The sequence below is a fragment of the Saimiri boliviensis genome, chromosome 5, assembly GCF_048565385.1.
Source record: "Saimiri boliviensis isolate mSaiBol1 chromosome 5, mSaiBol1.pri, whole genome shotgun sequence".
Classification (NCBI taxonomy): Eukaryota; Metazoa; Chordata; class Mammalia; order Primates; family Cebidae; genus Saimiri; species Saimiri boliviensis.
Genome location: NC_133453.1, coordinates 148,137,872 through 148,154,988, shown reverse-complemented (window position 1 = coordinate 148,154,988; position 17,117 = coordinate 148,137,872). Strand labels below are relative to the sequence as shown.

Genomic DNA, 17,117 nt, shown 5'->3' with positions numbered 1-17,117 from the left:
CCTTGGACAGTCCCTCCATCGCTGGCCCTTCCTTCCTGTTCTTGCCTCCTCATGTAGTTTTCATCCCAGTGGTCCTTCCAATCCACCACTCTTCTCATGCCCTGGCCTGTGCCACGGACACACTGTTTCCTCTTCTCTTTCCCTCCCCTGCTTCCTGGACTCACTGCTTCTCACTCTCCAGCATCTCCTCACACGTTCCTCCTCCTGGAGGCCTCCCTCGTCCATGCCATTCTAGGCCCGATGCCTGTCCCCTGAGTTCCCAAGGGCAGCTCTTCTACCTACAGTTTAATTCTGGTTACCTTTTCTGAATCTCCTTTGAACCAAAGCATCAGAAAATATGAAGACTTGTCTGTGCTGTACTCCTGTGACCCCCATGCATATAGTGGTTTAAGAGTCATACAAAAGGTTCTGATCATCTAAAAGTCATATGTACAAAAAGCTTTTAAAAAATATTTATAGCGGATAAAATAAACATGTTTCAACTCCCTTTTTATCATACCATTTTTACTATATATTCTAATATATCTTATCCTCTATAAAATTATGTGTTGCCTAACATATATGTACAAATCTTGTGAGTGGTGTTTGAAAATTGAAAACTAAAGATGCTTTTAATATTCAGTTATGAAAGAATAGGAAAATAATACATACCTATATTATAAGCCATCTGTACAGAGATATGTCATAAATACTTTTAGAAGAACTTCTTGGAATGAATCAGAAAGTCCAGCCAATGTTTCTAACTTTGGGGTAAGAGAAAAACAAACATACATATTAACAAAATGCCTATCCAGAAAAATGGTCTCTCAATGTTGTGTCTATAAAAATTAATAATTTTTAACATTTCCAAACCAGAACAAACTAAATTATATAGTAGTAATACTCACATCTCTTTTTCTTCATATTTTCAGCATATTTTGTCTTGTGGTTCCCAGAAAAATCTCTGTTCTCTTCTTTTCAACTAGAGCTATTTTAGAGAACTTTTCTGGAAAATGATAAAATAGAGAATGTGTAACATCTGTCTTTCCCAATAAAAGTGAAATTCTCATTTAATTTAATAAAGAGTAACAAAGGAAAAGGTGAAAATAATTGAAAAGATACGCTGAAAAATGATTATAAATGCATTGTTAAAAGTAGGATGAAAGGCACAATAGAAAATACATAATACAAAAACATGTTTGGTTGTAGATGATGCCAAAAAAATAAATCTATACATAAATGTTAAAAGCCTTTGCATGTCAAAACAAAAAACAAGAAATTATAACAAGCAAGGTTTGTAGTCATTGTGTCATCGGTCAGCAAGCAGAATGACTGCTGAACTAACTCGAACTTTGTACAAAAGTACAGGATTCTCCAATGGGCCCCAGAGGGAAGATTGGTAGCTGCTAGCCAGGCAGACCCAAAAAAGAGTCTCTGAACTCAGCAGTGCCTGCTGTGTTCCCAGGTTTGATGGGACAGTCTGGAGGAAGTGACCACAGTCACTGGGCAGTCTGTACTTGTGCAAGAGGCACACAGGGATGTCTATGCAGGCTCCTGATCTGCTCCCTGTTGCTGCTGGAGCACAAAGTTCCCGAGGCTTTGTAAAGCAAAGAAAGAAAATGAGGGGGCATGAGTAAACTCCAGATAACAAAATACAACATATGTGGAAAGGTAACTGTGTAGTAGACTATGGTTGAAAATGTCCATTGAGAAGGAAGATAGAGATGGCAGAGTTATTTCAAGGTTTTCACTTGAGTGAAATTCCCTCAAGACAGAAACATCTGTATCTCAGAAATGTATACCCTAATCTTAGACGTATGAGCAATACAATCAGCCACACTGCACATATAATTCTTCCATCCAGAACAATTATATATTTATATTTTCCTTCTTTTCCGTTTGTGTTTGTTTATTCTCACATTGCTATAAAAAATGCTTGGGATCATGCAATTTATAAAGGAAAGAGGTGTAATTGGCTCATAATTCTGTAGGATGCACAGGAAGCATGATGCTGGTATCTCCTCAGCTGCTGGGTAGGCTTCAAAACACAATCACGATTGAAGGTGAAGGAGGAACAGGCACAACACACAGTCAGAGCAGGAGCAAGAGAGAGGCTGGGAACTGCCACACACCTTTAAACAACAAGACCTCATGTTGTTGTTATTAGGTATGTATTCTACTCACCTGTACCACAATGATACGTAATCTGTGGCTTTTGGACTTGGCAATGTTCAATATAAATCCGTAAGTTAAGTGTCAACATAGTGTACGGTCCCAAAAAATTCATGATTGTGTCTGCAGAAGAAAAAGATTAATTAACGCAGGTGTTTCTCAAAGGCTTAAAGGTACATTTTTCTTTTAAAACCTGACACAAGAACAGACAACCAAACACCGTATGTTATCACTCATAGGCGGGTGTTGAACAATTAGAACACGTGGACACAGGGAGGGGAGCATCACACACTGCCGTGAGTAGTGGGGGACTAGGGGAGGGACAACTGGGTAGGGAGGGATAATGAGGGAGAAATACCAGATATAGGTGATGGGGGCATGAAGACAGCAAACCACCTTGCCATGTATGTACCTAAGCAATAATCCTTCATGATCTGCACATGTACCCCAGAACCTAAATTACAATAATAATAAAAAAGGAATCCCTGTACCAAGAAGACACCTTGAATGCAGAATTGTGATATACATTCCCAGTCCCTTATACATCTCAATATTGTGACAGCTTCTCAAGTTTGAAAGCCAGGTCTTTCAAAAAGTCTTCAGTGGATCCAACAGACACACTGCCAATGTCTGAAAATGGGGATCTATGAGGCGTGGGAGGCACAGGCCACCATCTTTAAAGAAGTAGTTAGTGACACACAAAACGGTGACTGTGTAATGGGGAGTTTTACAGGAAGGGAGAAAATTGAGGGGAGTCCCTAGTGACTGTGGGAGTCTTCTTGAAGTAGGTGCATCTGGGTTTGGAACGGTGGATGGCAGACTAACTGCTTTGCCATTTTCTCCCGACATCTCCGTTCATTCTCTGTCAAAGGTTTTAGTTTTTGTTGTTTGTTTTGCATTGTACCTGTCTGTTTTTTGGCACAAACAAGTACTTTTAAAACATGTTTTTATTTTGAAATAATTTTAGATGTATAGAAAAATGCAGCCACGTAGAGTGGCTCACACTGTAATCCCAGCACTTTGGGAGGCCGAGGTGGGTGAATCACTTGAGGTCATGAGTTCGAGACTATCCTGACCAACACGGTGTAACCCCATCTCTACCAAAAATACAAAATTAGCCAGATGTGGTGGCGCACATCTATAATCTCAGCTACACAGGAAGCTGAAACAGGAGAATTACTTGAACTTGGGAGGCACAGGTTGTAGTGAGCTGAGATTGTGCCATTCCACTCCAGCCTGGGGAAGAATCGAGAAACTCCGTTGCAAAAAACAGAAATGCACTTTAAATAAAACACACATATAAATTAATAGATTCCCTATTTACCCTGACATGATTAATATATTGCATACCTGTATCAAAATATCTCATGTAACCAATAAATATATACACTATGTACCCACAAAAATTAAACATTTAAAGTGTCAAAAGTAAATGCATAAAACAAAATATATAATGCTACCACTATTTGTAAGAATGCAGGAATAGCAATATTAACGTCAGAGACAACAGATTTTGAAGCAAGGAAGACTATCAATGATACCCAAGTGCTCCCCATGTCTTGACATACCTTGTCTGGAGAAGGAAGACCATGTCACTGCATCACCTGAGCTTGTGCAGAATACACCCAGGGATGTTCGTGAAGGTTCCCATCTCCATAAGCTGCGGACAGTGAAAACAGTGAAAAATAAAGTCCCTAAGGCTCCAGAAAGCAAGAGAATAAAAAGGACATACCAAATAATACTAAGAATGTACTAAAAAATGATGCCACATGTGATGATGTGAATACTGACTTAAGACTCACAAAACAATGGAGACAGCAGTGCAATACCAATGTTCTAATGTTCTAAATATACCTGTTTATTCAAAGTTAAGCTGGGAGCTAGGCATGGTGGCTCATACCTATAATTCTTAGCACTTTGGGAAGCCAAGATAGGAGAAGCACTTAAGCCCAGGAGCTCAAGATCAGCCTGGCCAACACAGTGAGACCTCATCTGTACAATATATTTTTTTTTAAATTAGCTGGGTGTGGTGCAACACACCTGTAGTCTGAGCTACCTGGAAGGCTGAGATGGGACAATCACTTGAGCCCACGAAGTCAAGGCTGCATTGAGCCACGATCGTGCCACTGCACTCCAACCTGTGCAAAACAAAACAAAAAGTTAAGCTGGGCACAACTGTTGTAGGTAGAAAGCAAAAAGATTTTTAACTTCTCTCATGAATTATTACAGGATAGCCAAGTGGTTCAGAGAAAAGGCACTAGAATAAAACTTCTTGGGTTCAATGAAGTCTCTTACTAAGACAGTGTGGTGTTTGTACAAAGAGAAATGAATGAAGGAAGAAAAGAGAGCTCAAAACAAATGAACGCATATGTAAGTAAATAATTTATAAGAACGATCAATGGGGAAAGGATGGATTTTTCTGTAAATATTCTAAGAAATTGAATATACATTGCTGCTGAATAAAAATCTGTTTTTTCAGCTCACATTACTATTACTCAAAATATCAATTCCACGTGTATCACAGATAGAAATATAAAAGTAATTCAATATAATATTTAGAATCTAATTTAAGACAATACTTTCACAATATGGGGCAGGGTATTACTTCTGAAACTAGACTTAGAATGCATCTTCCATGAAGGAGAAAAAACACATTCTAATATCTGGTGAGCAAGGACTCCAGAGACAGACTGAATCAAACCCAGGACCTTCTATTAATATTTCTTGGCCGGGCGTGGTGGCTCACGCCTGTAATCCCAGCACTTTGGGAGGCCGAGGTGGGTGGATCACGAGGTCAAGAGATCGAGGCCATCCTGGTCAACATGGTGAAACCCCGTCTCTACTAAAAATACAAAAAATTAGCTGGGCATGGTGGCGCATGCCTGTAATCCCAGCTACTCAGGAGGCTGAGGCAGGAGAATTGCCTGAACCCAGGAGGCGGAGGTTGCGGTGAGCCGAGATCGCGCCGTTGCACTGCAGCCTGGTTAACAAGAGCAAACCTCTGTCTCAAAAAAAAAAAAAAAAAATTTCTTGGCTACCTGGGAGCTGTGGTTCACACCTGTAATCCCCACACTTTGGGAGGCCAAGGTGGGTGGATTATCTGAGGTCAGGAGTTCTCAACCCGTCTGGCCAACACAGTGAAACGTCGTCCCTACTTTAAAAAAAAAAAAACAAACACGGCCCGGGAGTGGTGGCTTACACCTGTAATCCCAGAACTTTCGGAGGCTGAGACATAGCGGATCACGAGGTCAAGAGATCGAGACCATCCTGGCCAACATGGTGAAACCCCGTCTCTACTAAAAATACAAAAATAAGGCAGGCATGGTGGCATATGCCTGCAGTTGCACCTACCCAGGAGGCTGAGATGGAAGAACTGCTTGAACCCAGGAGGTGGAGGTTACAGTGAGCCGATTGCGCCACTGCACTTCAGCCTGGTGACAGAGCAAAACTCAGTCTCAAAAACAAACAAACGAACCAACAAAGAAGAATTAGCCCGGCAAGGTGGTGGGCACTTGTAATCCCAGCTACTCAGGAGGCTGACGCAGGAGAATCACTTGAACTCGGTGGGAAAGGTTCCCGTGAGCTGAGATCACACTCCAGCCTGGTGACAGGCAGAGACTCCATCTCAAAAAAAAAAAAAAAAAAAAAAAAAAAAAAAAAAAAACAAAGAAAGAAAAGAAAAAAAATTAGTATGTCATTATGGAAGAGTTCCTGGAACAGAAAATGGACGTTAAAGAAAAAAAAAAGAAAAAATAAATCTGGTAAATATGTGCATATCGCTGAATGAGAATGCGTATTACTGGTGTGTTAATTATGAAAAATGCCCCCTGCTAATTAAGAGGTTAACAATAATAGAAACTCTCTGTTAGCTATATATTAACTCTCTGGATTGACTATGCAACTGTTCTTTAAATCCAGAGCTAATGCAAAACAGAAAGGTTTTCTCTCTTTTTAAAAATTCTCTGCCAAGCTTGATCAACAGAATATTATCAATATTCTTGATACCTCAAGTGTTCACCGCCCCAATTCCACAGTCTTTTTTACCCCCATGAAGGTTACAATTATTTTCAATTTCCTTTCTGTCATTCCTCACTTTTTTCTATATTATTTTTATGGCTAAGTTTGTATTTCTAAATAATATATTGTGCCGCTTTTATTGTCTTCCAATTTAAATAAAGGTGTTCCAATTGATCTATAGTTCTCTTCAAATAATGAGAAGCCATCAGATGAATCCCCATTGTTATGCATCCTACAAAATATCTGACCAGTTCTTTTATGAAAAATAACTGAATACTGGGAAACTGTGCACATCAGACAGGACCTGATAGCGCAGATACCCTAAGACAGTACCCAATGATCCCCACCTGTTGACTAACACGATCCTGGTATTGTAATCATCTCCTTGTGAGTTTCGGCACAAAATGTGATTCGCTTTGATACAGCAGAATAATACAAGGAGATGAGATATCACATGGGTGATGTCACATCAAAGTGTGATTTCTTTTTGCTAGCAAGCTCCCTGCCTTGATGGCTTTGATGTCTCATTCTGCCATGAGGCAGAAGCCAATATGGGAAGGAACTGAATGCAGCCTCTGCTCAACAGCAAGGAACTGAGGCTTTTGGACCAACAGCCTGCCCTAGAGATTGCAATTTACACTTCAAAATAATGCAAGCCCCCTTTCAAATAACAGTCTATCACTTACCAGGTAGTGTGAACATCTTATAATAACAGAAAAATCCTAATTAATTTCTGTTATCCCTTGTAGCATTGCAGTCATTCATTTCACTTACATGGTAGAATACACACTTGTGTCTCTGTCTCTCTCTCTCTCTCTCTCTCTCTCACTTTCTCTCTCTCTCTCTCTGTGTATATATATATATATACATATATATATATACATATTATTTATTAATTTATGACACATACTTAAGCATATTTGGATACATTGGTACCACCATTGTTTTTAACAGACTGTGTTTTGTTAGATCAATTAAGAATATGAAAAATAAAATTCTTTTGTTTAGGTTAACCACTAAAAATGTTTTTAAAAATGTATGGCTGAGATGCTAAGAAAGGAGAGAAGATAAATTCATATAAAAGGCTCATCTAAACCAAGGGTCAGCCCTTTCACCTACAGTTTAGTTTCTGTTAAGTTTTCTCAATGCCCACTGAACCGAAATACTAGAGAAGAGGGAAACTTAGTCTATGTTGTTCTCCTATGAGCCCCACACATAAAATAGAGCAACACAAAGATTCTGCTTTATATTGAATTCCAGAAATAAATTTAAAAATCTCTCTAATTCCTTGCCTATATTCTTGTCTACTTCCCAATACATTTCAACTCTCTTTCCATGAAAAGGATTTGAACTTGAAGATAAAGCTGGTTTTTTTGTTGTTGTGGTGGTGGTGGTTGTTATTTTTCTCCCTTCTGTTCTCAGGACAGAATCTGAATCCTAATTCCCCCTTATGCTCTTAGGCTCCCCTCAGCCTCCCCAACCTCAATCCACTGCAGAGCCCTTCATGGACCAGGCTGCTTCTACCTCATCAGCTTGCTCCTCTTCTGTCCTTTCCACACTTGTGCCGTCTTAGACCAAGAAAAATCTTGTTCACCAGGAGTTAGCTCTATTAATATGGGGCCTTTGATAAATATTTCCAAATCTTTATTAATGACTACATTTCACCAATTCTTAACTTCTCTTTAATGTTACAAATGCCAGGTCCCCTGTCTGCCTTCCTCACTGTGCTGGACTCACATTTGTCATCACTCAGCTTCACGTGGGGAAGTAGAACCACTTAACTGGGGAAGAATAATGTAGGAGGAATTCCAGGAAAAGGGAAACAACTAACAGAGATTAGACATGGCTTGCCACATGTAAAATTAGCAAAAAATGCTGGATGAATTACATCTGAAAATTAATTTCAGACACTGCACCTCTATCACTGAAGGGCAGTGAGAAATATGGAAAATGGTCTGAGCCCTACTATTAAGTTAGAATACTGCTTTAGGAGTTTCCACGCTGTGCTGTAGCATAAATTTTGGAAAACACACTGAGTTGGGAAGAGGAAACTTACGACTCTGGAGAATAAAGAGGCTGAATTTTGTCAAGCCATTTTCCACATCTAATGGTAAAGATGGGAGAGAGTCCAGCACTTTGGGAGGCCAAGATGGGTGGATTACCTGAGGTCAGGAATTTGAGACCAGCCTGGCCAATGTGGTGAAACACTGCCTATACTAAAAGTACAAAAACTAGCCGGGCATGGTGGCACATGCCTGTAATCCCAGCTGCTTGGGAGGCTGGGGCAGGAGAATTGCTTGAGCCCAGGAGACAGGGGTTGCAGTGAGCCAAGATAGCCACTGCACTCCAGACTGGCCAACAGAGTGACATGCCATCTCAAAAAAAAAAAAAAAAATGGTGGGAGAAAGCCAGCATCCACACGGACAGAGCTGTGATGTCACTACTCCATAAAAACCTGGTGAACAGAACTACAGGAACAGCACATAAACAAAAGGCAAAGGCACAACCAAGTAACTTGAATGAACTTGGCCTTGACCCTTTCATCTTATTTTGAATGGAAAACAACACGATGTTCATGAGAGTGATCTTCCACCAAGCTTGAGGATGAAGGGATGGCCTGCTTTTAGAAATGAAGAAAATGATGTGTTTAAGTAGATGACCTACTGCATGTGAACACTAACCTGCCTTTTCTATGTTATCCTGTTAGTTGTGGCTGATAAACTCATTACATTATGAAATAACTAAAGTAGAAGCAAGGTATGGTGGTCACATCTATAACCCCAGGACTTTTGGGGAGTACAACTTGCATCCAGGAGTTCAAGACCAGTATGGGAAACAAGGTAAGACCCCATCTCTACAAAACAACAAAAATTAGTTAGGTGTCATAGTGTGCAGCTGTAGTCCGAGCTACTCAGAAGCCTGAGGCAGCAGGACTGCTTGAGTACTGGGAGGTTGAGACTGCAGTGAACTGTGGTCATGCCACTGAACTCAGCCTGGGTAACAGAATGAGACCCTGTCTCAAAAAGAAAAAACAAAAAAGAAACAAAACCAGTAAACCTTTCTATGTAAAGGAGCAGAACAAAATTATCACCAAAACAAGAAACCAGTGAAACTTTTTACCTCGATTTGTTTCCCTAGAAATTCTTGTTTTTTTATTTTTTATTTTCCTTTAAATTCTGGGGTAGATGTGTAGATCTTGCAGAATTGTTACATAGTATACACGTGCCATGGTGGTTTGCTGCCTCCACTCCCCCATCACCTACATTAGGTATTTCTCCTAATGCTATCCTTCCCCAATCTCCCCACCCACTGCTATCCCTCCACTAGCCGCCATTTGAGAAACATTTCTCCTCTCTTCTTCACTACATAAATGCCACTATCTAGTTTGTGTGAAATATAGGGCTGTTCTTTATATGAAGTGAAATTAAGTCAAATGATGACACACTGTAATAAAGTAAAGAAGTACTTCTTTTTACAAAAACTGGTCACTGAAATTATCTGTGTAGACTGTTAAACTCAAAGACTGACTGCTATAATAGCTGAGAAAATAAATGTCCATATACCAATTTCGAAGAAAAGTACCCATAAAATAGCATTCTTCATGCTTTGAGGGTTGCTCACATCTAGAATATCCTTATCAAATGATCCTAATTCTCCCATATACATATAAACAGAACTTTTCAAAAAGAGCTCAACTCTTTTCAATTTCTACACATGTGTATTTGTCTGATATAATTCTTATGATTTCATGAGATGAAACATAGGTAAAATACAAGGGCAAATTTTTTTTTCCTAAAAGAGATTTAACGGATTCACAGTTCCACACGGCTTGGAAGGCCTTTAGAAACTTGCAATCATGGTGGAAGGGAAAACAGGCCCATCTTACGTGACAGCAGATGAGTGAGTGAGGGAAGGAGGGAAGGAGACAGAGAGAGAGAGACAGAGTGGGTGGAGGCGGGGAGGGGAGGGAGTGAGAGAGCCCACAACCAAGAGTGTGTCAGCAAAGGGAAAACTACCATTTATAAAACCATCAGATCTCTTGAGAATTCACTATCATGAGAACAGCATGGAGGAACTGTCCCCATAATCCAATCACTTCCCACTGGGTCTCCACCTAAACACCTGAGGATTACCATTCAAGGTGAGACTTGGGTAAGGACACAAAGCCTAACCATATCAACATATTATTTCACCTGCCAAAAACCTTGTGTCTTTGTAAGCAGGGACTGGCCTGAATTAACATATTTTGAAATTTTTTTTTTTTTGTAGCCAGTTCACCTGCGACCATGATGATATTGACTTTGCATCTTTTGGGTTTGGCAAGGGACAATATAATCCTATGATATCAATGTCAACAGGCTACAGGGTTCCAAGTAATTCATGATTTACTCTGTAGAGCGAAAATAATAATTTTCACAGTTTTCTCAAAGACTTGAAGGTATATCTGCCTTTTGAGCATGTAAAACAAGTTGCATATAGAAAACAAAATCCTGAATGCAGAAATACAGTTTATATTTCCTGTCACTGACTTTTTAAAATTTTACTTTAGGTAAAGGGGATATCATCACTGATTCCACAGAAATACAAACTATCATCAGACATTACTACAAACAGCTCTATGAACATAAATCAGTAAACCAGGAAGAAATGGCTAAATTCCTGGACATTGGTACTCTACCAAGACTAAACCAGGAGGAAGTTGAAACACTGAATAGACATTTCTTACTATTGGATTCTGATATCCTGCAGTCATGGTTTTCAGTAAGTTTTTAGTCGATCCTACAGATTCACTTCAAAATAGAGTCTGAAACTGTGGCTTTCTGGAATAGGAGTCCAGAGCACCTATCTTTCAAGATGTGGTTACTAACACTGAAATTGTTTAGTGGGGAGTGTGCAGCCTGATGGCAATGATAAAAGATGACTAGAGACCCTGGAGCTCAGTGTTGTCTTCCTGAAGCAGGTGCACCAGTGTTAACAATGATGGGATGCTCTTTCTTCCTTACACATCCATTCATTTCCTGTACATGAGGTTATTGCCTATGCTTTGTTTTTTCTTGTGCCAAAATAACGTCTACACATTTTACTATTTGAAACAACTTTAGATATACAGAAATATTCATAGATAGTAGAGAGAGTTTTATACCTCTTTCAGATATCTGGAATGTTAACATCTAATAGAACCATACTATCATTAGGAAAACAAAGAAGTTATATGCGGTGCAAAAATTTTAACTAAAGTACAGATTTCTAACACATTTTACTAGGCTTTGCAGTAATGTCCTCCTTTGGTTCTAGGATCCAATCCAGGATGCCACATTACATTTACTATCTGGTGTACTACTTACTAGTTTCTGCATTACCACATACTTAGTGCCTCAAAACCACACACATTACTCACAGTTTCTCTGGGTTGCGAATCCATATTAGATGATGGCCAGGGCTGGGCTCTCAAGTGAAGGTTCAGTTGGAAAAGGATCCCCTTTCAAGTTCATGTGTTTGTTGCTAGGATTCACTGGTGCATACAATCAAACCTTTTAAAAAATTAATACCAATCTATTACCAATAGTTCAAAAAAATTAAAAATGACACAAAGTGGAGAAGACAGCACTTCCCAGTGCATGAGACAAATTTACCCTGATATCAAATAGAAATTTAATAAGGATATTTGAAGAACAGATTATAAATTGATGTGAATTATGAATATAGATATTAGAATCTTTAAAAAACATGAACAAAACAAATCAGTAACATGTAAAAAGAATTATATAGTATGACCAGGGATATTTATATCAGTAACAAAAATTTGGTTGAACATACAAAAGAAATTAGTATTCATGCACTATATTAATAAAATAAAGGACAAAATCCACATGATCATCTCAAAAATGAAGAATAAACACTTCCGTAACGCAAAATCAACTTATCATCAAAATATATAGCAAGTTAGATGTAGATAGTAACTTTCTTGACCTTAAAGACAATCAAATAATTCACATATGATAACTTACTTGAAAGTTGTCCACTCTTGCCACTTTTATTTATTTATTTATTTATTTATTTATTTTTATTATTATTATTTTTTGAGACGGAGTTTTCGCTCTTGTTACTGAGGCTGGAGTGCAATGGCGCGATCTTGGCTCACCGCAACCTCCGCCTCCTGGGTTCAGGCAATTCTGCTGCCTCAGCCTCCTGAGTAGCTGGGATTACAGGCATGCACCACCATGCCCAGCTAATTTTTTTTTTGTACTTTTAGTGGAGGCAGGGTTTCACCATGCTGACCAGGATGGTCTCGATCTCTCGACCTCATGATCCACCCGCCTCGGCCTCCCAAAGTGCTGGGATTACAGGCTTGAGCCACCGCGCCCGTCCTGCCACTTTTATTTTTAACATTTTACTAGAGGGTGTAATTAGGAAAAATAGGCTAGAACAATAAATTTGAAGAATCTGAATTAGAAAGAAAGTCAACTATGCAAATTACATGGTCTTGGTTATGGCTAATTCTAAGAGTTCTAACAAAATATAGTTAGAAATAAAAAATGAGTTCATCAAGGTTGCAGTAAACATGGTCAGTATAGAGAAATCTATTTTATTTATACACATTAGCAATTGTTAGATATGTACATTGAAAACTATAAAACTCATTGAACAAACATAATTAAATTCTAAATAATGAAAAGACATTTTATATTCACTGACTGAAAGGCTTAATATTGCCAAGATGGCACTATTTTCCAAATGGATCTACAGACTTAATGCAGTCCCCATCAAAATTCAAGATGAATTTTTGCCTAAATTTGCAAGTTGATTCTAAAATTGATATGTAAATGAAAAAGATCCAGAAAAAACAAATTAATCTTGACAAAGAACAACAAAGTCTGCATAGTAAATGCACATTTTATGATTGTAAAATAATTACAAGGCAACAGTAATAACATGTTAGTGGCACTATCTGGGTGCAGTGGTTTGTGCTTTTACTCACAGCTACTAAGGAGGCTGAGGCAAGAGGATTGCTTGAGGTTAAGAGTTTGAGACCAGCCTGTGCAATACCGTGAGATCCTTTTCTACAGAAAAGATTTTGGCGGGTGCAGTGGCTTACGCCTGTAATCCCAACACTTTGGGAGGCTCAGGAGGCCAGATAACTTGAGGTCAGGAGTTTGATACCAGCCCAACCAACATGGTGAAACACCATCTCTACTAAAAATACAAAATTAGGCCGGGCGCGGTGGCTCAAGCCTGTAATCCCCGCACTTTGGGAGGCCGAGGCGGGTGGATCACGAGGTCGAGAGATTGAGACCATCCTGGTCAACATGGTGAAACCCCGTCTCTACTAAAAATACAAAAAAATTAGCTGGGCATGGTGGCAGGTGCCTGTAATCCCAGCTACTCAGGAGGCTGAGGCAGGAGAATTGCCTGAACCCGGGAGACGGAGGTTGCGGTGAGCCGAGATGGCGCCATTGCACTCCAGCCTGGGTAACAAAAGCGAAACTCCGTCTTAAAAAAAAAAAATACAAAATTAGCTGGATGTGGTGGTGCATGCCAGTAATCACAGCTACTAGGGAGGCTGAGGCATGAGAATCTCTTGAACCCAGCAGGTGGAGGTTGCAGTGAGCGGAGGTCACACCGCTGCACTCCAGCCTGGGTGACAGAGTGAAACTGTCTCAAAAACCAAAAAGTTTTTTAAAAATGAGCCAGGTGGCTGGACACGGTGGTTCACACCCACAATCCCAGCACTTTGGGAGGCTGAGGTGGGCAGGTGGATCATGAAGTGAGGAGACTTAAGATCATCCTGGCCAATATGGTGAAATCCCATCTCTACCAAAACTAGCTTAGTGTGGTGGAGCTTGCCTGTAATCCCAACTACTTGGGAGACTGGGGCACAAGAATCACTTGAACCCAGGAGACAAAGGCACAGTGAGCCGAGATTGTACCAATGCACTTCAACCTGGCTACAGAGCGAGACCCTGTCTCAAAAAAGAAAAAATTACCCAGGCTTGGTGGCACACACTTGTAGTTCCTCATACTCAGGAAGCTGATGTGGGAGGATCTCTTGAGTCTAGGAGCTGTAGGCTGCAGTGAGGCATGATCATGCCACTGTACTCTTGCCTGGGTGAGAGAGTAAGACCTTCTTGCAAAACAAAAAGAAAAAACTAAAAGAAAAAAATGAGGTTTGTGGCACTAGTATAAAGATAGACATATACATCAATTCAATAAAATTGAGTGTCCAAAAATTAACACCTTCATGAGTAACTGATTTTCAAGATTGCAAAGTCATTTCAATGAGACAGAAATCAGTATTTTTTAACAAATGTTGCTGGGACAAGTAAATATGTATATGCAAGTTGGACTCCTCTCTCATACCATATACATGATTGACCCAAATTAATTATATATCTTAATGTAAGTTCTAGATGGGCCGAAACCATAGAACATAACATAGAAACCTATTTTCATGACATTAGATTATTAAACAATGTTTTCTAACGTGTGACACGTAATGTATAAGTGACAGAATAAAAAATAGATAAATTGGTCTTCATCAGAATTAAAATCTTCTGTGATTCAAAGTATATCATGAATAACAGAAAAACAGCAATGTTCTAAAGATCTCAGCCCTTTCTTTATTGAGGGTACAACTTGGAATATTGGTGCAGGTGCAAGGCATTGAGGCTTTTAATCCTGTCTTCATTACAAAAAAGCACAGAAGTTAATGGAATGGGCACCAGAGGAGAAATTCTTGTGTTAAAGGAACACTCCTAATTAACAAGACAGTGTGGTATTTGTATAGAGATAGAGAGATGAACAAATGAAAAGAGAGCTGAAAATTGATACACACACACACACATATACACACACGTGCACATGCATGCACACATACATATATGCAAATAATTCATAAGAAAATATTTTTTGAGGATTTTCAAGAACTATTTCAGGATATTGAGTATCTATAAGAGGAAAAGATACCTATAAATACACATTACACACAAAAACAGTTCTACATAGATCACAAACCTAAGTATAAAATATTCAATGCGAAATTTAAAACCTTAGGGAAATGATGTCATGACCATGAGGTAGGGTAAGAATTCCTAAACTACACCAAGAAAGTATTTGTCCTATAAGATAAAGGTACTGTAGCAGAGTTGATGTGTGTGAAGACTCTGGAGACAGACTGAATCAAGATGAAGGTTATTCTATTCCTTTTCTGTCGGGCTTTAGCTCAGATTCAGAACTAAACCATGGAAGAGGTAATAGTGCCCACTGCTTAAGTTGTGAGGATTGAATGAACTAATAATACATAAAGTATTTAGACTAATAGTAGGTCTTTAACAAACACTGTCAGTATTTACTAATACAGCTTTCTCTAAGTAATGCAAGCAGTATTATTTGAAGCAACTGAAAAATGCCTCTTATTTTACGTCACTACGAAAGCAAATCTATTGAAAAACGATAACTTCCTATCACTTATTTTTATTTCATATTAACATAATTGAAAACATTGAATTAAAAACATACTGAAAATTATTACAAATGTATAAACGTTGATATTTGTTTTATATTAGCCCTATGATTAACGTAGATACTTGTTTTATATTACACATATGATTATATGAGATGGGAAATACAAGCAAAACCCATTAACTTGAGTACCCTAAAATTTTTCTCAGTCAGACGAAACTCTTCTGAATCACTTCTCAATACATCTTAACCAGCATTTTTCTTAACATTATCAACATCTCTGCTAATCAGAAGCTTTGTTGATGTGCATTTCTTAAAGAGTATCCTGTGCTACACATGTCCGATTATTTTTCCAGCCTGCTCATGGCCCCTTTGCAAGTTTTCAGGCTGACAGTATCACTAGAATGTGACTATGGAAGGTTTTATACTAAGTTCACGTGTGTGCCAAAAAGGGCAATCACAATTTGACTGCTGTCTGGCCAGCAGTGCTTTTGGAGTATCAAGTTCTTTATGCATTCTATTTGAAAGATGTGAAAATGTGGGCTCACACCTGTAATCCCAGCACTTTGGGAGGCCAAAGTGGGCAGATCACTTCAGTTCAGGAGTCAGAGAGCAGCCTGGCCAATATGGTGAAACCCCATATCTACCAAAAATGTAGAAATAAGCTGTATGTGACGGCACATGCCTGTAAAAAAAGAAAACACAGTTGAAAAATAGACATATGTATACATAATCAAATATTTTATAAGTCAGTGAAAGGGAATAGATGAATTTTTATAAAAATGTCTTAGAAAATAGAATATCCTTTTTTTTTTTTTTTTTAACACAGAGTTTCACTCTTGTTACCCAGGCTGGAGTGCAATGGCGCGATCTCGGCTCACCGCAACCTCCGCCTCCTGGGTTCAGGCAATTCTTCTGCCTCAGCCTCCCGAGTAGCTGGGATTACAGGCACGCGCCACCATGCCCACCTAATTTTTTGTATTTTTCTAGTAGAGACGGGGTTTCACTATATTGACCAGGATGGTCTCAATCTCTTGACCTCGTGATCCACCCAGCTCGGCCTCCCAAAGTGTTGGAATTACAGGCGTGAGCCACCACGCCTGGTAGAATATCCTTTTAGGGAAATTAAAACCTGACATTTGGCCTCACGTTACACATGAAGTTAATTCCAGATGGATCATAGGCCACAATATAAAAATATTTAATGCAGTATATAGAAAACAATTTAGGAAAATATCTTCAGGACCATAAAGCAGGGTAAGAGTCCTGCAACTAACCCTAGAAAGTATTTAACATGTATGAGAATACACATTGGAACACAGCACATACGAGCTATGCCTCTGGACAAAGACTGAGTCAAGCTCAGATTCCTCTACATCTGTCCTTCAGAGTGTTTGGAGCAAATGCAGTGTTGGACTATGGGAATGGTAATAGCGCCTACTTCTTGAATGTTGGCCGGACTGTATGAACTAGTAACATTTTTAGCACAT

At 39.1% G+C, this 17,117-nt stretch overlaps 1 long non-coding RNA gene across 1 annotated transcript in view; it reads right to left on the bottom strand.

The window, feature by feature from the left end:
- LOC141584431 (uncharacterized) overlaps positions 1–17,117 on the bottom strand; it is a 76,896-nt gene that overhangs the window by 23,051 nt on the left and 36,728 nt on the right. Inside the window, exons 11-17 of the long non-coding RNA XR_012517489.1 lie at positions 14,154–16,312; positions 11,567–11,699; positions 4,208–4,289; positions 3,720–3,811; positions 2,164–2,274; positions 888–985; positions 652–743 (exon numbers count right to left, since the gene is read on the bottom strand). This is a non-coding gene — a long non-coding RNA (uncharacterized LOC141584431). The remainder of the gene's footprint in view (positions 1–651; positions 744–887; positions 986–2,163; positions 2,275–3,719; positions 3,812–4,207; positions 4,290–11,566; positions 11,700–14,153; positions 16,313–17,117) is intronic.